This window comes from Artibeus jamaicensis, unplaced genomic scaffold (genome assembly GCF_021234435.1).
Source record: "Artibeus jamaicensis isolate MK-2021 breed Jamaican fruit bat unplaced genomic scaffold, CSHL_Jam_final contig_603, whole genome shotgun sequence".
In the NCBI taxonomy this organism is placed as follows: domain Eukaryota; kingdom Metazoa; phylum Chordata; class Mammalia; order Chiroptera; family Phyllostomidae; genus Artibeus; species Artibeus jamaicensis.
The window spans coordinates 265,630-290,173 of record NW_026521904.1 but is presented as its reverse complement, the minus strand read 5'-3'; the positions used below and the strand labels follow the sequence as shown (position 1 = coordinate 290,173).

The following is a 24,544-nucleotide window of genomic DNA, read 5'->3' as shown; positions in this document are numbered from 1 at the left end:
AAATGAAGAACCCAGTTGCCTGACATCCATTGCCACTGAGCATTCTTTAAGGAGATCTATCTCAGAGGCAAGTATTGAGCATACCTCAAGGAATTCCTGTTCACTGAGTGTTAGCCAGGGTTTTCCCTGTGGGGCCAGTGAGGTGTCTGGTCACCCCAGCCTCCAAGAGCTATGTCCCCTCTGCCTAAACACACAGGAACCCACTGTAGTGATATAACCCCCTCATTTATTAAAATATATGGAGAGAGCTGTTTCTCCAGGTCTGCTAAAAGCACATGGCAATGCCACAGACAGATATTACTTCTCTGAGAAATTCATCTCAGTCCTCTGGAAAAAAACCTAATGTTGCTCTGTGGGAGAGAACACTGTCTGCTTGTTCCCCTGTGGGAATGACTTGTGGCCTTGGTAACTCCAGTAACGTGTGACGCAACCTTTGTGCTACACTTGCCTGACTGGTCAGTAATTAGCTTTCATTGCAATCGTTTGTCATTTCCACCACAACAGCCATTTACCAAAACATTTTAATTTCAGTTTCCTTCCAGTTCACTTTTTTCCTTTTCTTTTTTCCCTGTGGCTTCTACATCTCTATGAAGTCTAATTTCCCCAGACTACTTTCATAAGCAGAGAGAGTACAATAAAACTCAGTTTCAAAAATGTCAAATATAATGAGAAAGGAAGGTCAGAGTAAAGGAGTATGACCCTAGCCTCCACATCGGGTAACATTGTCTTTGACTGGGTGGGTGTTGCATATAAGAAATGTGATAATAAGGCTTCGCATTTGTTGAATTTACATCAGGGAGTCCAGGTGATACATGTAGTTACTGACAAAATCTAGCAAGTCAGCTGCATTGATAAATTGCAATGCAGGTATTTTCTCTGCATGTGGGCATCCTAAAATGATGAAAATGGCAAGTAAAATATAGTTTTTGAGTAAAATAAGTTCTAGAAAAAATCGTGTGGTAGGCAACCTTGTTCTTTTCTCAGATCTTAATATTCTGTTACCATTTTTGATTCCCTGGGCACCTTAGCCTACTAAATTCCACCCTATTGGGAGGAAAGCAATTGATTTTACAATTCAAATTTTTGTTAAGCCTCAACCCTGAGAAATGGTTTCTGCAAAAATTATTGAAAACCTGGGGTTGAATTAGACATGAGTTTGTTTATCTACCAAGGACTGTGATGAGCATGCAATGGAGGACGGGACTGAGGACAATGTCAAGGTAAAGATGACAGTTGACTTTGACATTGTATGAGTATAAGTAGGACTCCAAAGGCAGAGAGGGAATATGAAGGGCAACACAGGCTAAGATCACAAAATGTAAGGAAGAGAGGGGTGAGCATCTACAGCAAATGTTAGAGTGTGGGTGGTTAGGTGGGAAAGCTAGGGAGAGAGTTAATCAGGGCTGGGTTGGAAAACCTTGCAGCTACTATTAAAGATTTTGGTTTTGTCTTGTAGATCCTGGGACAGTTTGATGAATTTATTTAAGCCACAATCCCATCTCAAAAGATGTGGTGAAAAGAGACCAAAGAATGGATCCCCAGCCACTGAGGCTATACAATTAGCACTAGCATTCTCATGGAATATTTCTTAATTAACTTCAAATCAGAATCAATATCACAGCATTTATTCATAAACACCAATTTTAGGATAAGGACACCCAGGGATCTGGGGGGAAAAATTCTCTAGAACTTTAGGAATCTTACTTTGAACTTACAGGTGCATGTTTAATGCTTCTGGTTACCAATCAAGTGAAGAGAAAGTTGAAGCATTTAAAGAGTGGCCCAAAGGTACGGTCACATTTTATTAAGAGCATAGAAGAAAACATAAAAGTAGGATTAGTAGAACTGCTTCTGAATTTCCCTCTGGTGATCAGCTAAATAAAAACAAACAAATAAATAAATAAACCAAAGAGAAGCAAAATGTCTGTGCCATTGTAATTATGTTTAGGCTGCATAAGAAATTTTATGAAGTGCCAATCTCCTTAGATACACGGGAGAACCATAAGGGGCATAAGTAATGCAAACTTCACTATTGCCTCTGTCAGTTTTGACCTAATCTAGCAAGAAATGCTGAGCTATTTTTCGTCTTTTCTGTACAAGTATCAATTATGGGAAAACAGGGTGACTATCTTAGGGCACTGGATGATGAAATGTCACTTAAGGAGAAAACATGGGCAATAGAACATGTTGCTCAACAGCTACAGTATTAGAAAACATTGGCAAAACAAGCAGCATCTCAGACACTCTCTGGGACAGAACTAATTCACTGATTTTGGCTGGATGAATATCAAGTGCGAAAAATACATCTCAACTTGCAGTTGTTTGTTTCCTGTGATTTCATGTTCTATAAGTATTTATTTCCTAAAGGATGTGACTCAGTCACAAAGCCCTTTTATCAAGCAGATTAAATCTAGTCACACATTGATTGCAATACACCAGGCTTTCTCTATCTCTATCTTGGCCTATCCAGGTTGAAATATGGAGAAGCTGCATATTGCATAATTAGTGCTCAACATTAATTAACCGAAGTCAGTAATGGGCAATAGTCAAACATGGCTGACATTTGTTTTATTTAGCAAATTTGTTATTGTATCCAATTAGTCTTTTCCTAATGTTCATGTCTTCAAACTCTAAATTTATTGGATTGGATTTCAGTGCCAAAGGGCACTGTCTGAGAATGGGACAGTAATGCCACAGTCCATTGTTGTGACAATGACAATACCACTAAAATAAAATATTCCAGCATATCTCCTTTAATCATTTAAAAATCAGTTTCTCTCCTGCTCAATCAAAATGCATAAAATACATTTAAATAGTTATGATTATGTGTGTGTGTGGTGTATGCCTATATTTGTGTAATTTGAGAGGAGCAATACTCAGAAATTCAGACGTACAGGTTGTTTGCAGCTAGGTGGTTTGTTACTACGTGTCAACTCTGAATGCGGGGGGTATTTGTTCAGAGCTAATTGAATTACCCACAAGGGGGATTGGCTTACAGAGGTAGGTCTTCAGACTTAGCAAGGGAATGAGGCAATGAATGATCAGGTTACTAGTAGAGAAAGTTGTGGTCATGGACAAAGCAAATGCCTAATGAAGAAAGTGTGACTTGTTGAGGTACTAGAACTTAGCAAATAACCGGAGAACACTCTTGATATGTATACCACAAGTGCAGACCAAAAGTCAAGATCACTTTTTATAATTTGTGGTCAGACTCGCAGAACTTCATTCCACTGGAATTAAAGATCACTTGCAATAAGCTAAAATTCATTTTGGGGGTTAGGGTCAGAAATAACTCAACTGCAGGTGAAAATGTAAAAACAGCTGTAATAGTGAGGAGGAAGAACCCTGCAGAGCAATGAGTCTCCAAGGTCAGCGTGAGGAGCTTCATGAACATGCCTATTTCACTGCCTTCCAAAGATAGGTCCTTTCTGCAAGACTGAAGAGAGAGCCAAGAAACTATATGTGTGGCCATCACCCCTGGGGATTTGGATGCATGCTAAACTTTGTTAAGAAACATTTCTATAGAGTTATCTAATTTTAAAAATTGTATGTCTGTATTGTTTTAAAACTGTTACTAACTACTAGAGTGTCTCCTTGTTTTTTTAAAGCTCATTGTTACTAGGTTCATATTTGTTGGTACTCTTGCTCAAATTAAGTTTTATGGCAAGTTCACTTGGGAATATGCTGGTGGTTGGGGGTGTGGATCACAGTTGGGCATAGTGAGAAAAGGAGTGGGTAAGTAGCTAAGAAGGTAAGTATAGAGATGGATACATAGACACAGAGGCATATGATAGTAATACTGTGGATCTCTGTCTAATATTAATGTAAATATGACATTTAGTGATCCAGAACACACACCCAGTCTTAATTACTGCTATACAATGAATTCTCTTACATACAAGAAAACCCCATAAGATCATAAGACAAGCAATCAGAGTCTATTGCATCACTTTCAGCACAAGTGTTTGTCGTTGCTTTTTAATGTTTATGTCATGCACTTTGTAAGTGTGAGCAAACAACATCAATTTAAACACTTGCAAAGCAGTTCTCTTGCTTGTTTAACATCAAGGGATCTTTGGTGTGAGAACAAAACAAATTCCACAAAATATTGTTGTTTTCACTCAAACTTAGCCCTGGCTGGTATGGCTCACTGGGTTAAGTGCTGGCCTACAAACCAAAAGGTCGCCAATTTTATTCCCACTAGGGACACATGCCTGGGTTGCAGGCCGAGCCCCCAGGTGGAGATATGCGGGAGGCAACCAGTAGATGTTTCTTTCTCACATAGGTGTTTCTCTCTCTTACTCCCTTCTTCCCCTCCCTCTAAAAACAAATAAATAAAATTAAAACGATATTTTTGTTTTCACTAAAATTTAATCTGAAATTTTGGGCCAGTGGCTTTCTTTCATGAAGCCAAGAATATCAAAATAGAAAAAAATTATTTAACTGTCCACATTATTTCAATGGGATCCTTGTGACTGAGTTTTTCAACCCTGGCTTTGAAGATCCTACAATGTGCTACATATACTGTATCCCTTAATGGGTATCCTTTTCTTTCTAGGTTGGTTCTTTTGTTGCCTTAGGGCCCTGAAGCCCTTCAGCTACATTTTCAGGAACCTCGATCCAGGAGTTGTTTGGGGGTTGGATTTTCCACTTCAAGAAGTGGTGTTTTTACTTCTTTTTCTTCAAATGAGAGCTGGGACTTCCCCCCTCCCCTCCCCAGGAGGCGAGAAGTAGAGGAGGCTGGATGCCTTATCTGCTTTACCAGGTTCCAGGTAATTGAGTGTCACTGTAATTGGTAGTAGCGTAGCCAAATTTCTATCTTAATTTAGGCTCCTCACAAAACAAAATATATGATTTTGGTTTGAGCATACTAAAGTCCAAAGGAAATACATAAATACTTATAGTTTTAAATGGCTAGCAGGATTATCTATTTAATTTAAAGTTATGGAAATTCTTTTTCTACCTCTCCTCCCTTTATTCACTTATATTTTTGTCATGACTACTTCTGAAACTTAAAGGTTCTGATCTATTAATAGATAACACATATGAAGAAACAGGCTATACAGCCACACCCAAACCATAAATTTCCCCCTCTTGTATACTACAAATTTCACATCTGTATTTGTGTGTGTGCACATGTGTTTAAATTGTCCTTTCTATTATTATCACCACCCAATCTATAGTATGAGCCTCTCTTTTAATTTCCCTACAGCAATGCATCCACCCGAGTATAGACACCCTAGTCTATAACTGACATCACATGGCTTTAAAATATCAGGCAAACTTAAGATTACTATATGTGCTATAATTTAGAAAATTTAACTTTTGGAGACATCTTTTAATGGTCAAAAAAGTGCTCTGATAAGAATTGAGGAGTTCCAATTCTCAGGAGTTCCAGCCAAGATGGAGGCGTAGGTAGAAAACCTTCATTTCTTTGCAAAACTGAAAGGAAAATAACAGCTCATCTAAAATCAATAAACAACAAGAAGTGCCAGAAAAATCAAACTGCATGGAACTCTGACAACCGAGGAATTAAAGAAAAAACCAACCAGAACAACCAGACAGGTAAGGCAACGGCAGGAGAGAACTTGAGGTGTTGCGCTGCACAGGTGGGGCTGACTGAATGGGAAACTGAGCCTCAGAGCTGACTGTGGACTACAGAGGTTGATGTGGTGGGAAAAACTCCAAGTCTCACACCAGAGTTCATTGAAAAGTGGGGCTAGAGACCAGCAGGTGAGCTGCATTGTTCCCTCTCTGGCCCCTCCCCCACAGGCAGCAAAGAGGGTTGCCCTGCCTGGGTGAATACCTAAGGCCCCACCTTCTTGTAACTTAACAGGTGTGCCAAATGAAGTAGGGCCCAAATGAAAGAACAGAGGAAAACTGCAGAAAGAGAGCTAAGTGATGAGGAGATAGCCCACCTATCTCGTGGAGAATTTAAAGCCCTGGTAATCAAAATGCTCACAGAACAGACTGAGCTTGGTTGAAAAATGAAAGATACCCAAAATGAAATAAAGCAAAATAATTAGGGCACCAACAGTGACAGGAAAGAAACCAGGACTCAAAGCAACGATTTGTAACACAAGGAAGAAATGAACATCCAACCAGACCAGAATGAAGAAACAAGAATTGAAAAAAAAATGAAGAGACACTTAGGAACTTCTGCAACAACTTGAAACATTTCAATATCCAAATTATAGGGATGCCAGAAAGAGGAGAACAATAATAGCAGGAAATTGAAAACTTATTTGAACAAATAATAAAAGAAAACTTTCCCAATCTGGTCAAAGAAATAGACTTCCAGAAAGTCCAGGAAGCCCAGAGAGTCCCAAAGAAGTTGGACCCAAAGAGGAGCACACGGAGGCACTTCATCATTAAGTTACCCAATACTATAGATAAAGAGAGAATCTTAAAAGCAGCAAGAAGAAAGGAGAGAGTTAACTATAAAGCAGTTCCCATAAGACAATCAGCTGATTTCTCAAAAGAAACTTTTCAGGCAAGTAGGGGCTAGAAAGAAGTATTCCAAGTCATGAAAGGCAAGGACTTACATCCAAGGTTACTCTATCCAGCAAAGCTTTCATTTAGAATGGAAGGGCAGATAAAGCACTTCTCAGATAAGGTCAAGTTCAAGGAGTTCATCATCACCAAGCCCTTATTATATAAAATGTTAAAAGGACTTATCTAAGAAAAAGATAAAAAACATGAACAGTAAAAAGACAACAAACTCATAACTATCCACGAATGAACCTAAAAGAAAAGACAAAAAATGAAAATCAAAACTAGGCAAACAACTAGAACAGAAATAGAATCAGAGAAATGGACATCACATGGAGAGATTTCAGCAGGGAGGAGGAGGGGAGGAACAGGGGGAAACATACAGGGAATAAGAAGCATAATTGGTAGGCATAAAATAGGTGGGGAGAGGTCAAAATGGTATAGGAAACAGAGAACTCAAAGAACTTATATGTACAACCCATGGACATGAACTAAGTGGGGGGACGCTGGAGGGCTGGGGGTGCAGGATGGGGGGAGTAAAGGGGAGCAACTGGGAAAACTGTAATAGCATAATCAATAAAATATACTTGAAAAAAGAGAATTGGCAGCAGAAGAAATTTTGTTCTTTCAAGTTAGAAAAATTAACCCAGGCATGAAACTTAGACAGACAAAACAAGGACCTAAATTAGCAACAGCAAAAAACTACATTGAAATTGATATTTTTCCATAGAAAAATCTAATGCACTAGGCAGTCACTAAACATTTATTAGAATATCTTGTGTAAGCAGAAGTTATTTGGAGGAATTTAGTTCTCTCTAATCATTGCACCCTGCTCTTGTATCCTTAAGAGCAGCCATAAATTCAAGAAGGGATGGGAGACCGGCAGACTGCCAGCCAAATTCAACCCACAGACATATGTTGTTGGTCCTGAACAATGATTTCAAATGTCTTGAATGAGTTCCCACTGAAAATGGGGATTTTTACTTAAAAAGGTGTATATCTGTGTGTATTCTCTTGAAAAATTATGAGATGTTGAGAGCTGATCAAGGTACGCATGGTGGCTGTCAGCAAGGGCGGTGCCTTTTACATCCTGTAAATAGAACAAGTTTTCTCTGATCCAGCCTTCTCGCCCTTCACACTTGATTTGCATCTTGACTGTCTGAGCATTTGTGACTGTGATTCTCGGTGTCAGTCACCTCAAGGAGCATCACTCCTCTGATGTGTGGGTTGGACAGACATTCTGCCGCATGTTAATCAATGTCATTTTTTATTTCTTATTATTTTTAAGTCAAGCTGTTAGAATTTGAAATGGAGAACAGAACCAAAAGACTGCATTTGTACCGCTACTTTAGAATCGGTCATTGAAGATTAACATGACTTCATATATTCTTATAATTTTTTCAGTGTGATTTCAAATTACCAAGAGTAGGATATTCTGCTGTGATCTTTGCTATTGCTTAGTTCCCCCTTTCCTCTTTTCTGTTCTGACCTCTGTTACTTTTTGGCAGATAATTATATCTTGGCTTCCATTATTTTCTGTTCTCTATTTGAGTTGTGTATCTCTTCTGCTCCTTAAAGTGAGACACTACATTTGTCAGTGTTGTTGCTGTGTGTTGTATCTAGAATATTCCTTGTACTTAGTGTCTGTGTGAAATCCCCTGCCTCTAATTTCCCCAGAACTATGAACATTTCCAACAAGTTCAGATTTGCCACTGTATTAGAATAGGTGTGTTTCCCAGCCCCAAGTGTCACTGATCCCTGTGTGTCTTTCCTACTTCTCTACATCAAAAGCTGGCAAATGGCCCTGGGACAGAGTGTATCACAGTCAAGGGAAGTTAGAATAACTACTGCATCTCACCTTCTCCCACTTCGAGTCGTACTCTACCCCACACTTACAATCTCTTGTTTTCCTTTCATGCTGATTCTCCACCCTGAAACTACAGCTCACATTCTTAAAGCCACACTTATAACCTTAAGTACTTTGGCCTGTAAAATACAACCAGTTCTCCAAGGGCAGCACCAGAGCCACCCATCTCCTCAGTATTTGGTCAGTCACTTCCCCCTGGAACACCTTGCTTTCATTAAGCAGGTGCCCCGATATCAACTGCTTTCAGAATTGGGACTGAGATTGATGTGTTCATTCAACCTTCATACATTGAATCCTGAGCAGGTTTTTCCAGGGAAAAGTAATAAAATAAAATAAAAATGACTTTTCTAACTAGATCAGCATACCAGATCCTGGGACTCTCAGTTCACATTCTTATTTTTCCTTCTAGAATCATTTTGCTAGGACCCCAGCATATGTGCCTCATGAGCCTTCTATGTTATCACCTCATTGCCCTAGGCAAAAATCAGATATAAATAAAAGTGGGTAAAGGAAATTTTGCTTTTTCTCTCTCTCCTCATCTCCATAGTTTTACTTCATTTAATTTTATGTTCAGGAATCAACAGCTGCCTATCATGTTTTGAATTGCACTGTGTGATAGTTATTAATTCGTCAAGAATAAAGGGTATTTTTGGTGAGGACACATGTTAAGCTGCTTGAAGAAAAATTTCCATATCAACCAAAAGTTGGTAAATAAGCAAGAAAAGAGTGAGAGACTTCTTCCTTCTCCCACATACAGCTATACAATACACCCCCACACAGCTGCATTGAGGAAATGAAAGCAATAGCAAGAAATTGCTTTGATGAGTTTCTTAATCTTATCATAATACTTAGAATTGAAATGAACCAAGAATATCCTGGCATAATATTTTATTTCATAATGAGAGAAAACACGATCATCAATTGATTCAAAACAGCCTAATAAACCAATTATTATGGCTACTATTTGCACTACATTTAACCTTTTAAAACAACTATTATATGCCACAAACTAGGAAAATACTTTACATACATTATTTTTCTTTTTATCTTGTGAGGAAACTCCCTATTTTATTGGTGAGGAAACTCAAACTCAGAGAGATGAAGTAAGTTGCACAAAATAACACATAAAATATGTAGCAAGTGGAGGAGAACAGGGTTGGATTTTAGTTTTTCTGACTACCTATCCTGAGCTGTTAATATCTTTACTATGAGGAATAAAAATGGTTCTGAGCTAGAATTTTGGAGAAATATGTTCTCATCATGTCCTCACACAATTCAATTTCTCCATGCATTATTAACTTCTATTAAATTTATCCAATGCTCCTGTTTATCTCACTAGCTTGCTGAAATAATCAAGTAAAATAATGTGTGCAGACATGTATACGAAAATCTCCAAGACGGTGGCCTAGGAAACACAGCTCTCCTCTTCATGCAACCGCATCAAAATTACAACTAAGCTATGGAACAACCAACACTCCAACTGGCAGAAATCAGGTTGAACGGAGGTCCTGCAACCGCAGAATTAAAGAAGAATCCACACCCATCCAGACTGGTAAAAGGGACAGAGATGTCAAGACATAGAATGGGCTGGTCCCACACCCACTTGTGAAGGAAAAATCCGGAGGGATATCTCAGGAGTGAGGATCCAAAACCCATATCAGGCCCCTCAATCCAGATTCCTTCCAGTGCTGATGAGATAAGTCCCCATGGCTTTTGGTTGAAAAAACAAGTGGAGATAGAGTTGGTAGAAGAAACTACTATATTTCCAGGCAGTTCATCTTAAAAGGTCTGCAGATAGATTTACTCAGACTATTCCCACTGAGCTGGGCGATTTGAAAAACACCAGTGGCATAAGGGGAGGAACTGAAGTGTCTGGCATCAGGGCAAGAGTTGGGGGTTAGCTTTCTCTAAGATAGAGCTACTGGCAGAGGCCATTGGTCCTCTTCTGAGTCCTCCCCCAGTAAAGCCCCAGAGCATAGCAGGCACCATATCTGATACTCCATTAACCTGACTCATACTGTTTGCCCCACCCTAGTGATTCCCAGAGACTCTGACCTACCCAACTTCAGCCCACCCAAGTGGTTAACTGTGGTTTTTCCATGTAAATAACTCATCTTGCCTCATGCTTCTGATCTTCCAAAATCCTCTCAAACAAGCAGAAGCAGGCTTCAGTGAGCCCCCATACCCTTCCAAGTGGCCCAAGTTCTTGTACTAGCAGAAGTTGGCCTTGGTTCACAATCTGGCTTCACTAGGGCACCTCCAAGACCAGTGCAAAAAGCAGCCAACCATAGATTGCTTTATAGCTTATGCCAAATAGCCACAGACAACATAAGCAGGCACCAGAGCCCTGATGAAGTGCTCTGTGGAGTGGGCTCCTGAACAGTTGATCCCCCACAGATGGTGGAGAGTGATGGTCAGTGGTCACAGCCAGTCCTTGCAGCTGACTGGCCTGGCTAAATCTCTCCCATTGACCTGCCACCAATAATCAAAGCTCAACTACAACAGGAAGGTGTACTCAGTCCACAGGGGGAGTGTACCTTGAGTACCCAGCTTGGCTGGTAGGGAAGGCTGTGCCACGGGACTCCACAGGATGCCTACTACAGTAGGCCATACTTTCAAGACAATGAGACATGGCAGTTCTACCTAATACATAGAAACAAACACAGAGAAGCTGCCACAACGAAGAGTCAAAGAAACATGGCCAAAATGAAAGAACAAAGCAAACCTTCAGAAAAATAACGAAACAAGATGGTGATAAACAATTTTTTCAGATGCAGAGTTCAAAACGCTGGTTACATGGATGCTCAGGAAATTTAGCAAGTACCTCAACAGCAAAAAAAAGATCCAGTCAGAAATGCAGGATACACTAATTGAAATAAGGAATAATTTACAGGGAATCAAGAGTAGGGTGGATGAAGCCAAGAATCAAATCAATGATTTGGAATATAAAGCAGCAAAAAACAACCAGTCAAAACAGCAAGAAGAAAAAGAGTCCAAGAAAATGAAGATAGTATAAGGAGCCTAGGGAGGACTTCAAGTGTACCAACATTACATCATAGGGGTGTCAGAAGAAGAAGAAAAAAGAGCAAGAAATTGGAAATCTATTAAAAAATCTAATGAAAGAAAACTTCCCTAATTTGATGAAGGAAATAAACATACAAGTCCAGGAATCACAGAGAGTCTCAAACAAGATGGATGAAGAGAAGCCCAGAACAAAGCACATCATAATAAAAATGCCAAAAGTTAAATATAGAATCTCAAAGACGGGAAAAGAAAAGCTGGTAGTTACCTTCAAGGGAGTTCCCACGAGACTGTCAGTTGATTTCTCAAAAGAAACCTTTCAGACTAGAAGTGATTAGCAAGAAATATTCAAAGTGAAGAAAAGCAAGTAACTACAACCAAGATTTCTCTACCCAGTAAAGCTATTGTTTGAACTTGAAGAGCAGATAAAGAGCTTCCCAGACAAGAGAAAGCGAAAGTAGTACATCATCACCAAACCATTATTGTATGAAAAGTTAAAGGGGCTTGAGATAAAGGTCAAAATTATGAACAATAAAATGACAATAAATATATATCAACAATTGATTACCTTTTAAAAAGTAAGCAAAACAAAAGCAGAATCATAGATACACAGAGAATGTTGTGATGGCTGCCAGATGAGAGAAGGAAGTGGGCAAATAGGTGAAAAGGTGAAGAGATTAAGAAGCACAAATTGGTAGTCACAGAATATTTATGGAGGTATAAAGTACAGGACAGGGAATGGAGAAGCTAAAAACTTATATGCATGATCCATGGACATGAACATATGTATGGGCATTGCCTGAGGGACTGGGTGTTGCTAGAAAGAGAGCAACAAAGAGGGGAAAATTAGGGCAATTGTAATAGCATAATTAATAAAAATTAATTAATAAAAATTGAAAAATGTGTGAAAAATCACTTTTAAAACTCTAAATAGAATATAAGTAAACAATGGACATTCTTACTTGTATTAATTAACTTGAGCCTACCCATCCAACTGAAGACATAAAATAAATCTGAGCCAGACAAAATAAAACAGTATGAAAAAGAGGAGAATGGAAGCAAGTAAGATCCCTTTTCTGTGGTATAGAAAAGACTTAATGGACAATCAGATAAATAACTATGACAACTAAAAATGAAGAGAAGGAACTGGATTCTCCTAAAACATGGCAATTGATTGATATATGGAATGAATGAGTCCATGGAGATTCCAAGATCACTTGGTTAGACGATTTGAGGAACAGATTTAAAAGAAGAATAAGAAAGATTCTGTAGAAGGATTACTTCATTAAAAAGGTATCAAGTAACAAATTCAAATGAGGAATAATTTTAGAAGAAAAGCCAAGGCCTAAGATAGAAATGTAAGGATCACATTTGAAAGACCAAATGTAAACCGTAAGAATGGATAAGAATGCCAAAGGAGTCTGGTGAAAAGAGAAAATGCTCTAGATCATGCCATTCACTAGAAATATGCTGTGAGTCACACATATAATTTTCAAATGTCCCCTATACACATTAGATCAGTAAAATAAAATTGGTGAAATTAATTTTAATAACATTTTATTTAACCTAATATATCAAAAATGTATAATTTCAGCACATGATCAATATAAAATATTAATGAGATAATTTACATTCTCTTTATGTGTACTAAATCTTCAAAAGCTGAGCTTTATTTTAGAAGTCAATTTAGATTAGCCACTATTCAGGTCCTGAATAACCATTTGTTGCTAGCTGCCACATCATAATGGTCAGCGTGGTCCAAGAAGGAATTTTGAAGATTAAAAGACTGAGAAGAAACTTTGGATCCAGAAAAGATGAAGAAAAATAGATAAGATACTTTCAGTATGACAGAAAGTAAGGCAAATGGGTTCTTCACATATTTTGTAACACTTCTACATGAAGTAATCCATGCAGTGAACAAGCAACATATTTTCTACAGATGGCATGGTGTAACATCAAACAAAGTGGGATCCTTTCAGACCCTTTCAGACACTAAGGAACTTATGAACTCCAGCATTGCTTAACTGGTGGCACTTAACAGGCTTAGAAATTGCAGCATTGCTTTGTGAAAATAACATATTTTTTGCATTATCTAGATATCCCTATACCTCATGACACATTCAACCAAGTAACATGTACATTTGGGTACATAGCCACTTAGTTTTATCTTCCTTATCTTTCAAATGAGCTACTGACCCCTTATGTGATTTTTGTGGCTGTTACATACTAGTAGGTATGCAAAACATCTGGTACATAATATGCATTACACATAATAGCATGGTCATAGCTATGATGCATATTAGCAAAAACCCCATCCTAGTACTTTATTTTGATGAGTGTCTCATGATCCTGTAAGCATCTTGAGAATAAGAAAATATTGGGAAATTTTTATAACAGCATATACCTAACACAGTGTTGGACACGTTACTGAGATAATCAGCACTCATGCTCCCTCCTAAATTCCGCTTCCTTTAAGAAAATCATCAAGATATGAGTAGGTGATATTATATAGAAGCTCAGGTTATTTGAGTTCCCAGTACATTTATCACAAAAATGAACATGGGCTTTGGAGCTGAGTTCTTAGTCGTTAAAATTATAATATGAAACCAACTTAAAGAGAGAGATAAATTAACTGAAAAATTTCCCTTGACTCAGCACCTAGTTTCCTGAGCCTTTTACCTTTCATAGATCTTCTAAAAAGCTATCTTGTTTTGACTCTCAGCTTAGCATTGCATCAGTAGAAATTAGAACAAAAAGTTCTCTAAGTTTGTAGAAAATGAATTTAAAATAAACATAAAATGATTCAGCTTAATAGCTTAAAATTTTAATAGCTAGAGGTGGGTGGTGTTTTTATCAGCTTATGACAATATATTCTAAGATACTATGTTATTTGTTCAGAGTTTCAGAAGGGCTCCATAACATATAATGAACAAGTGGCAAGCACAAGGCCCCCGACCGAATCCAGCCCTCTACCTGTTTCATCTGTCTAGCACTTTGTTTCTACCCAGCAACAGCACCGAGCTCCTCGCCCCTAGTTAAGGAGTGGTTACATTGATACGGTCCTAAAATTACATTTGACCCTTTGAAGGCAACAGTGAAGCTGATTTGGCCCCCAGTGAAAATGAGTTTGACACCCCTAATGGATCCAAGATTCTAATCTAACTTTTCATCGCTGTCAGGTTACTCAAAATGTACCCATAAAATGTAATTTGTTTGAAATGTGTTTCTATCTCCTCTTCCCCCAAATTTATCCTATGTTTCATACTCAGAAGTCATGAATCTTCATATAACTTTTCCTAATCCTATAGCCACAGTCAATTTTGCATCGTTTATTCTGTCACTCATCAAATATTCATTGAGTGTTTATTATATATGCCTACTATTGTTTTAGGTTCTAGGTATTCAGCTGTATAAAGACAGACAAGGTAAATGAATACTCTCATGGACCATTCAGTCTGTGTAAAGATAACCACTAATCAATTTAACAAAAATGTATCTATATAATAAATACTTATGTATATATTTAAAGTTTTATATATGCATATAAATTCCCTTTATAGAAAACAAAAGCAGAGTAATGAGGTACAGGGGACCTTGCAAGAAATAAAAGGGGACTGAATGAATTCAACATATAATAGAAAGTAATTTAAAGTGTTTTATTAAAAGAATAATATAATTTAACTATTAAGAAGGCCACTCCAGCCCTGGGTGGTATAGCTCAGTGGACTGAGTGCTGGCCTATGAACCAAAGGGTCACTGGTTGGATTCCCAGTCAGGGCACATGGCTGAGTTGTGGTCAGGTCCCCTGTAGGGGGCATGTGAGAGGCAACCACGTGTTGATGTTCCTCTGCCTCTCTTCCTCCCTTCCCTTCTCTCTAAAAATAAATACAATTTTAAAAAATTTAAAAAGAGAGGGCCACTCTAATTACTCCATAAAGAATGAATATTGTATGAAAAGTATAAGCAGGGAAACAAGTAAGGAGAAGTCTGTAGTAAACATGGTAGAAGTAGTGAGAAGTGATTGAATTTGGCATATTTAAAAATATATTTACCCCTTGCTAAATGTCTAATTCATTTCTGTTTTAAAAATATGTTAAATAAAAGCTCAATATATATAATAAACTTTCATTAATGCAAACATTTGTGAGTATGATCAAAATGTGTTTATATAAATATAAACATTTTAAAAATGTTCATAAAATATAATATTAAAAAGTTTTTTTATAAAATTTTTTCTTTCTCCTGAATTGTTTTTCTTCACCAGAATTTTCAATGATTGTGAGACAAAGTTTTCTTATACTCAGAATGTTCAATTAAATTATAACACAGAACAACACTTTTAATTTAAAAAAATCTTACTGAAAGGTTCTAGATTCTACAACCTTTTAGAATATAGAAGTTGCTACCTCCTCAACCTTCTTCAATTCATTCAAAAATTGCAAATCAACATTATTCCATATATTTTTTATGTTTTTTCTAACTTGACAATAGAAGGTGAATTGGTAAGTGTGGTTTTATCTAAAATTGGGATGCCATCAGAATGTCACATTGTAGAGTATTCATCTAGTAGATTTTTTTTTTGGTGAAAAGTCATTACACCAACAAACAAAATTAAAAATAAGAGCCACTTGTCTGAGAAAAAATATATAAATTTTAATAGCCATTGCTGAGAAAAAGAAACAGGGTAATTTGACCATTAGGTTAATATTTTCCAAGCTCTGCTTATAACTAATGAATTGGATGTGGTTTGGGTTTTGAGTAAGGAGTGTGAGTAAAAGGGTGGAATGGAGGGTGTTCTTAGTTTACTGTCCTGAAAAGACAGATGAATGTAGTATCAAAATAGGGAAGAAGCAGGGTGGGTCAGAAGTAAGTGGGGAGTTATTAAGAGCTTAGTTTTAAATATACTAATTTTAATATCTCAAACATTTTGGTGGAGAAGATGAGCAGGCAATTGCCTTTATCATTTTAGTGCTGAGAAGGTTTGGTGTTGAGATATAAATAGTATTTAAACTCATGGCACTAAGTAAAATCATCTAGGAATAAATGTAGAAGACAAGAGCTGAGACTGGAAAGGTAGAAATCTGAAGATCTGAGTGCAGGACATTCCAACCTTTGAGTGTTGGATGATGAGAAAGAGTGAGCAAAGGAAACAGAGAAAGAGCATCCAGTAGGTTTGGAGAAAACCTGTGAAAATCAACTCACAAGTCAAAAGAAGAGAGAGGTTCGAAAGGGAAGGAGTGTTTGCTTGCATTAAATGTAACTCAGACAATGGATAATCTGAAGATGTATAAATAGGCATTGGATTTGGGAGAACAAAACCACTGGAACTCTGACATAGCATGTTCTATGCTTGTTCTATAACATTGTATTTATACATATAAATTTCTATTTAAACTATTGTGTTTGTGAAACTAGAAGGTTTTTACTGGCTAAATAAGTACATTGATTCTTTTTGTCTCCAGTAATTCCTAGCACAACGCAGTGTACTTAGTTGCTCAAATTTATTTACAGAATTGAATTGAATTGGGCTGATGCCACTCAAAAGAGAAAAAATGAATTTTAAAATCCACAACTGTATTGTGTGTTATTGATAAGCCTGCTATTTTAAAATAAAATATTCTGCCTCTTCTTTGGCATATGGTAAGTACTCCCTGTCATCAGATGAGATTTCCCACTATGTCTGAGAAGACAGAAGCCACGAAGCACGTATTCCCTCAACTTCCTCTCCTCACTTCATTTTATCCATATCCAATTCATCTACACATACATGCATCCAAGTCTTCTCTTCATTCTGTTTCAGGTTAATTTACCTACTTGAGCTAGTGATTACACCCATTTGTCTTCTTTATCCTCTGAGACCTTATTGCATTTCTAAATATTTTCTTTGCTTTTTTAAAATTTCTATTCCTTTCCTCCTCTGTTTCCTTTCAGCATTCATATTTCATCCCATATTTTAGCGACTGACTATTTCAAGCTTTATAAAAAGTGTATTATGTATGCTAGATCCAATTCCTTACTTCCTGTAGCATTTTATCCTAAGGCTTGAACTCCACAAATGCCTTTGATTCTTCATTACACAGTTGTAAAAAGATACATGCTTTTATCAAGAATGACAAATAAAACTTTAATCTTTTAAAACAAGCTCAACCCGATCATCATAACATAAATATCAAATAAAACGATATTGAGATACACTTTTCTACAGATGGGCAAATCTTTGAAAGGACGACTACCTAGTCTGTTGGAAAACCATGGAGCTCCCTGCAGCATTCTTAGTGTCTGCTGGCGGAAGTTCAGAAGGTTACGACTGAAATGAAGAACCGTTTGACAATAACCATCAAAATTATTTTATCTCCTGGTCTTTAAGTAAATCATATTTCTGAGAATTCATTCCATAGATATGTTTTCAAATATTCATAGTTACATGAAAACATTCATTGTGTTAGCAAAAAAATTGAAAACACCCACGACACTTTTAATAAGAGACTGATGGAATTATGTATGATATCTCTATACAGTGGAATACTGTGCAGCTATAAAAATATAAGAGAATTAGATAGTTTCTTATTTTTATTATGAAAATTTATCCATTGTTTTGTTAAATAAAAAAGGAAAACGTATACTATGCTACCCTCAATATATAATAAAAGAAGATATGTATAACACATGTATGTGTACACAGGAAATGTAAAGGCTTAAAAAATGTACTTGTCTGTTCTGTCAAGGTGAGGTTGAATCAGTTATGTAAAAATAAGTGAGAAAATTTTTCTCTAAAAGTCTTAATATTTAGTTTTTATTTTAATTTTGAACCTCAATCTATTATCTATTCTCAAATTAATTACAAGCAAAACATAAATATAGAGATGACTTTCAAAAAATGAAAAAGAATGATTGTCCCCGCAGCCTGTATAAGAACTTAAAGCTCCCTGAGGAGTAGAGCTTACTGGAATACCTCCCTCCACTGACTGCAATCGGTTCTATAAGCCACCCTGAAGCATTTGGTGCAATAAGGTATATGGAAGAAGCAACAATATCCTGATGCTAGACAACCCATTGAGAAACAAAATGTGGATATTCAAATAGGCATTTTCCCTGCTCAACAGCCCCGCTACTATTCATAATCCTTAGTCACAATCTGTTCAGCCAGTCCACTCTATTAGGATCTCAAACTCGCTTTCTGTCCTCACCTTCTACCACCATACTTCGACCTGACAAAACTAGACAACCCACTCTTTCTTAACAATTTCTGATATTCCTTCATGTTTTTGTGCCTTGACACAGTCCCTTTGTGTCACTTGGAAGGTTTCTCATCTCCTCAGTCCTAGCTTTGTCTGAAAACTACTCCAAAGATTTTTTCCAAAACAATCCTGAGTTTTCTAATAGGATATATGATCAAATGATGCAACACCTGTGAAATTCTCTAGTTTATTACCTGGTAATAAATGCTAGATGAATTTCTCTGAACCCTAATAGAGTATTTCTTGTATCTTTTGATCATATGTAGCAAATTTTATTTCTGCTACAGTAATAAATATAACAATGATACAGAAGATACTGTGGGGAGGTAGTTCATACATGAAGTAGCTGGTTAAAAATATTTTTATTTTCATTTAATTGAAACACTTGTGCCATTCAAACCTACTTTTAAATTGCTACTATATTTCTTTCTGATTACAGAATTTGGACAATTTGAGTAAGTGATGTTTTTAAATGTGACTGCATGTGGCTGTTTTGTAGAGTTCTGTGGCTTTTCTTATAAAGTCACCTTTCTTCTGGGAAAAACATTTTAGTTTCTGTGAAGTGGGGGCTCCTCTTTTCAGGTAAGAGTCCATGTTTTGCAAGGGCAGGTGACTCCTCAGGGCAAGAATGGGCCTGTGACCTAGGGCGGATCTGATCACTTAGGGTGTCTTCCAGAATCAATGATAGCTCAGCTATGGTCACATGACACAATTCGGTCCAATCAGATCTCAATTTGAGATCTTTGTTGTGACAAAGGAAAGATACTCTTTTGCAACAGAGTTTGCTGGAAGGGTCAGATGTAAAGCTAAAGATTTTGTCAATTTAGTGTGAGTTTCTGCCAAAAACTCTATTAGCACAGTGAAAAAAGAGCTAAAGAATAATGAAAAGAAAACTTTATCCTGATAAGTATGTGTGAACCCTTAGATCCAGCCCTGCCTGACTCTGCTTTCCTTGGATTTTTCAGTTGTATAAATCGTTGCCTATCTTTATTGCCTAGGCTGATTTTAACTATTTTTTTAAAAATATTTTGCAATAGTCAACTGCAAATTGAAATTGAGAATATTTATAAGTACATTTTAAAGTATTGCATTATAACAATTATTTTGCCGAGCAAAAAATATATGCCTCTGTTACTCAAAGACTTAAATTTAGGACAGTAAATTATTTTTTAAATAATTTTTTATCATTGTATTTTTTCCATTATCATTTATCCTCATTTACCCTCTTTTGCAATTCCACCCACCCCTTAGAAATCACCACACTGTCTGTGTCCATGAGTCATTTTTTGTTTTTGCTCAACCCCTCCACCCTCTAACCCCCTACCCCCAGAGCTATGAGCTTGCTTTCTACCTATGAGCCTCTCTCTTTTGCTTGTTAATTTAGTTTGTTCATTAGATTGCACATATGAGTAAAATCATATGGTATTTGTCATTCTCTGACTGGCTTATTTCACTTAGCATAATGTTTTTCAAGTCCATCTATTTTTCAAACATAAAGCAATTGATTATGTTAAATATTTTCTAAGGTTGTGGGAGTACCAAAATTGTCTGAAGATATAATGCTAGTAATTTACATCTATTACGAGAAATGTGAATATCTCTTCAGGAATATCTTAAAGCATTGGGCACATCTCTTTGATGAACCCTTTCTATAAGGTGGTGTCAGAAATTCTGTGCTTAAATACCAACAGCAGAGCCAACAAGTAATAAAACACACTTTCCACCATAAAATATATCTTTCTATTTGCCTCACTCGAGACTGAAGTCCTCAATATTTGTCTGTTCTTATGGATCCTGCCTGCTGAGCGACCTTAGTAAAATTCTACTCAGAGGAAGAGGGGAGGCCTGGCTGAAAAGGTAAGAGAAACAAAACTCTGTGGCCTTCTCCTGTGAATCTAGACTCTTTTTATCAGATGCTCTAAATGCTGAGAAATAGGATGCACAATTTTAAGGACAATGGAAGTGGGATGGAAGGAGGAAACGAGGGTCTATCCTTCTAGGTACCAAGGTTGGAGCATTTAAAATTAGGGATAGAGTAGGCCACTCCAGAACAGAACAATAAAAAGAAAAAGAGAATATCAATGAAAACATGTTTCCTTTCTTAATATTGCTGAATGCTGGCCCCAAATGGAAACGCATGATATTCTTTTAATAAATTGACTTTGAAATAACTCTCCAAATGAGATCCTCTGCATTGTTTTTATTTCACCAAAATGTGGTTCTTAATTATTCACTTAAAATATACAAAGTTATGTCAACCTACAGCAACTCATTTGGAATTGTTTTTTAAGACTGGGTCTGTACAGTCAAGACAAAATGAATGCATTACTGTTTTTCCAAGAAATTCTGAGCATAGCTTATTTTATGTGTCAATAAGCCCCACTAGTTGTTCTTTATAAATCCATATTAATCTGTTTAATGAAGTCTTAATTTTGCATGTATTCCATACAGTTTTTATGTTAATTTAGCTGTTTCTGCAAGAAACAATTGTTTTACAGAGAATTTGGCTTTTAAAATATTACATAGTTTAAAAAAACTATACTAGACTGCTTTTTTCAGTACCAAATGCTTATGTGGATATTATTTTTTTCTAATGTGTGAGTACTGCATAAACTTATTCATGTGATGCTCTTTTATAATAAAATGCAATAAAGTAATAACATATCAATGCAAACTATCTGAATTACATAGCTTCTGTAGATACAGAGGCTCAGAACCACAATATTGAAACAGATTTAAATAGTGCTTTCCATTGTTGAGGTAATGCAACAAATTATAAAGCTAATCGGTATATCAAAGCAAATACATATTACTAGAGTTTTCTTACATTGTAACAATAAAAAATGTATTGAACACCAAATCTTAATCTCTATTTTTATGATCACTTTAAGTTAACAAGTAGCTAGATCCAGTATTGGCAACTGAAGAGGTCTTAAAATGGAGACCATTAGTATGCCTAATAATTTCCTGCTAAATTGACCACATCAAAATACATTTACATGTGTCTTTCAAAAGAAGACAGTAAAAGAAAAGAAAATTGTTTCCACTTATCAACCCTGTAACCATTTTTAATAACACAAAAAATTGGTGTTGTGGGGGCCATTGCTTCCCCCATCCAACAGCACAATAAAAATAATATTAGGGAACAGTGAATCATATCTTGAGCTTTTATTAAAATTTTTTCAAAAATCTACAGTCAGATTTATTTTATCTATTTGCCTCTGTGATTAGCAATCCTTTTATATTTTCTGTACATATGTTACAGCGCACAAACATATAAAAGCAAGAAAGCAATATAAAAAGTTATTGTCAGTTTATGATTAAGAAAAGCTTTTCATTTCTAGAGTTTTTACTTCAAAAAATCTCAAAGAAAGAAAATTATGTAATTGCATAAATAACAATAGTATTTTTCTAATTTGCCTCTTTTCCCAGAAGTAACCTCCCATAACGCCAGCTGTGACTTTTGTTTTAAACACACGATTTTGCACATGAAATAAAAGTTGCCCTTGTTCCACGTTAGATCTTAAGTAAAATGTAGAAAAAAATATATTTAAATATCATGATGGACAGCTTTCTTTTGCATTTTAAATGTCCCTGTGTTTTAATAGCTATTTAGCAATCTGCACCCTTTCAAGGGTTCCCAGTGCTAAATTTAATACACTTTACCATGGGAGTCTTTCTCACTGCAATCCAGATGTTATTTCTTAATGTTATTAAATACCTTTTTTATCTTTTGTTCTCTGGATCTCAAATAGTCTATATTTCTATAAAACAAGCATTTAAAGATGCAAATTTTAACATTTTCTCTAGTAGTTATTTTTAAAGTACTTTTCAAACTAAAACTAAACCTTACTTTGTCTTTAATATTTTAATGTAACATCTGAGCAAGTTCTCCTAGTATAATATTTCAGTAAAGAAGCTGAGACTTTGACAGCTGCAAATATGAATATTCTTTCCTACACCAGAGGAAACAAACTGATGTTTCAATCACAGGTGAAAGCATTACATTCCTATAGAATTGTTTATAAGTCAATACCAAAGTTTAGAATAATCTGTTCAGTGCTTTCAAGCTTAAATTTTGTGTTCAATATAAAGTTAAAACTCACCTTTTCTTCGTGATACTGGTTATTGGAACTGCCATCAACTTCTAACTGCTAATGACTCTTTCAACAAAAACGGAAAGCAGTGAAGTCACATGTCGTAAGAGTGGGCCTATGTTGGATGCTGCTTAATTTCAGTACTGAAGAAAAAAAAAGAAAGGAGGGGTTGGGTGTGAGCTCAAAAACTTTTAAATAAAACCACTTCCTGCGTAGCTACGATTAACCACACACATCGCATCATTACTTGATTTGATGAAATTGCCTTGTATAGTCATCAATATTGCTATTTTCAATGAGATTTTCAATTTTCAGGTACTACACATTCATATAGGTATGATCAATTTTGATTTAACGGAGGAAATGTGTGGTTACAAATTTAGTAGGGGGAGGAGCAGCCTGCTGAGCACTGAGAAAACTTCCTCTTTCCTTGCCTTCTAGCAAGGGCTTAAAACCTAAGTCTCTACCACCCTCAGTTGGCCCGAACATGTTCACATGCTGTCAGGAGGCTCTGCCTATTGACTTGGGAAGCCAAGAAGCCACCTCCGATTCACAAATTTGGTGTTCCTGTCTCACTCATGATGGACCAACAAAGAGGTACTCCAGTTAGTAAGTTCTTGTGGTCTTGGACAAGTAGCATTAGAACTTCAGAGAACATAGCCCAGGGCCATGCTGCCCTCTGGGGGTAAGGAAGGTGTCCATCCAGCACATGCTGTGTGTGGTTCTGCCTGTGTCTCTCACATTATTGGTGTGTCCTCTCTGGCAGTTTCCTAAGCAGTTCTGAAATCTTCTGAAGAGCTTTTGGTCTAACTGAATGATTCTTTGTGTGGCCTGACTGAAGAAGAAAAATAAAACAAAGGATCCAAAGGGCATCATTTTTGGCATGCTGTTGTGTATCCATCTATGTCAAATTCAACCAATTCAAGACATATCTTTAACTTTTGGAGGGGGTCTCAACAATAATTATAGGCTATGCATCTTCATTGAACCACAGAGTTCAAGAAATAAGCTTCTGGATGTCCAGGCTTTGTTGGTTTTATGAGATTTGCAAGATATTCACAAAAGGAAAAGCTTCCCATCCAAATATATGAGCACATTAAATCACAATCTTCTGTCACACAAATCAATTACATTAGAATCTGTATAATAGCTTTTAGTGGTTTGAAATCTTTGGCACACATAAAGACAATCTTTAAAATATATATTTGGTATATAAGGCTCAAGTTAAGGATGGTATGCCCTTAAAAATTAATCTAATTTCCCTAGGTCTCTCCTTTCTAAAGTCATATTTCAGATTGACCCTAGAATTCACTATCAATTATTATTTCAAAATGTGCTTCTTCAAAATTTTTTATTTTGTTTTATTTAACTTTTTCCATTACCATCTATCCCACCATACCTTCTCCCACCTCCACCCCTCCTTGCTACACCACCCTATTGTCCGCGTTCATGCATTCTTTCTCTTTTCTTTTCGTTTTTGCTCAGTCTCTCCCTTTGACACCTCACTCAGAGCTGTTAGCAGCTCTCTCTCTGTGGGTCTGTCTCTATTTTGCTCGTTAGTTCTGTTTGTTCCTGAGATTCTACATGAGTGAAATCATATGGTACTTGTTTTTCTCTGACTGGATTACTTCATTTAACATAATGCTCTCTAGGTCTACCCATGCTGTCACAAAAGATAAAATTTACCTCCTTTTTATGGCTGAGTAATATTCTATTGTATAAATGTACCACTGCTTTTTTTCACTCATCTATGAATGGATACTTGCGGTGCTCCCAAATAGTGGCTATTGTAAATAATGCTGCAAAGAACATCTGAGTAAATATGTGCT

General features: G+C 36.5%; 1 protein-coding gene across 1 annotated transcript in view; it reads right to left on the bottom strand.

Annotated features, from left to right (window-relative positions):
- Window positions 1–22,848, bottom strand: part of ARHGAP15 (Rho GTPase activating protein 15) — a 633,529-nt gene extending 610,681 nt beyond the window's left edge. The window contains exon 1 of the mRNA XM_053670683.1: window positions 22,725–22,848. The gene's annotated coding sequence lies outside the window, so the exon portion shown is untranslated. The remainder of the gene's footprint in view (window positions 1–22,724) is intronic.
- Window positions 22,849–24,544: the final 1,696 nt, after the last annotated feature.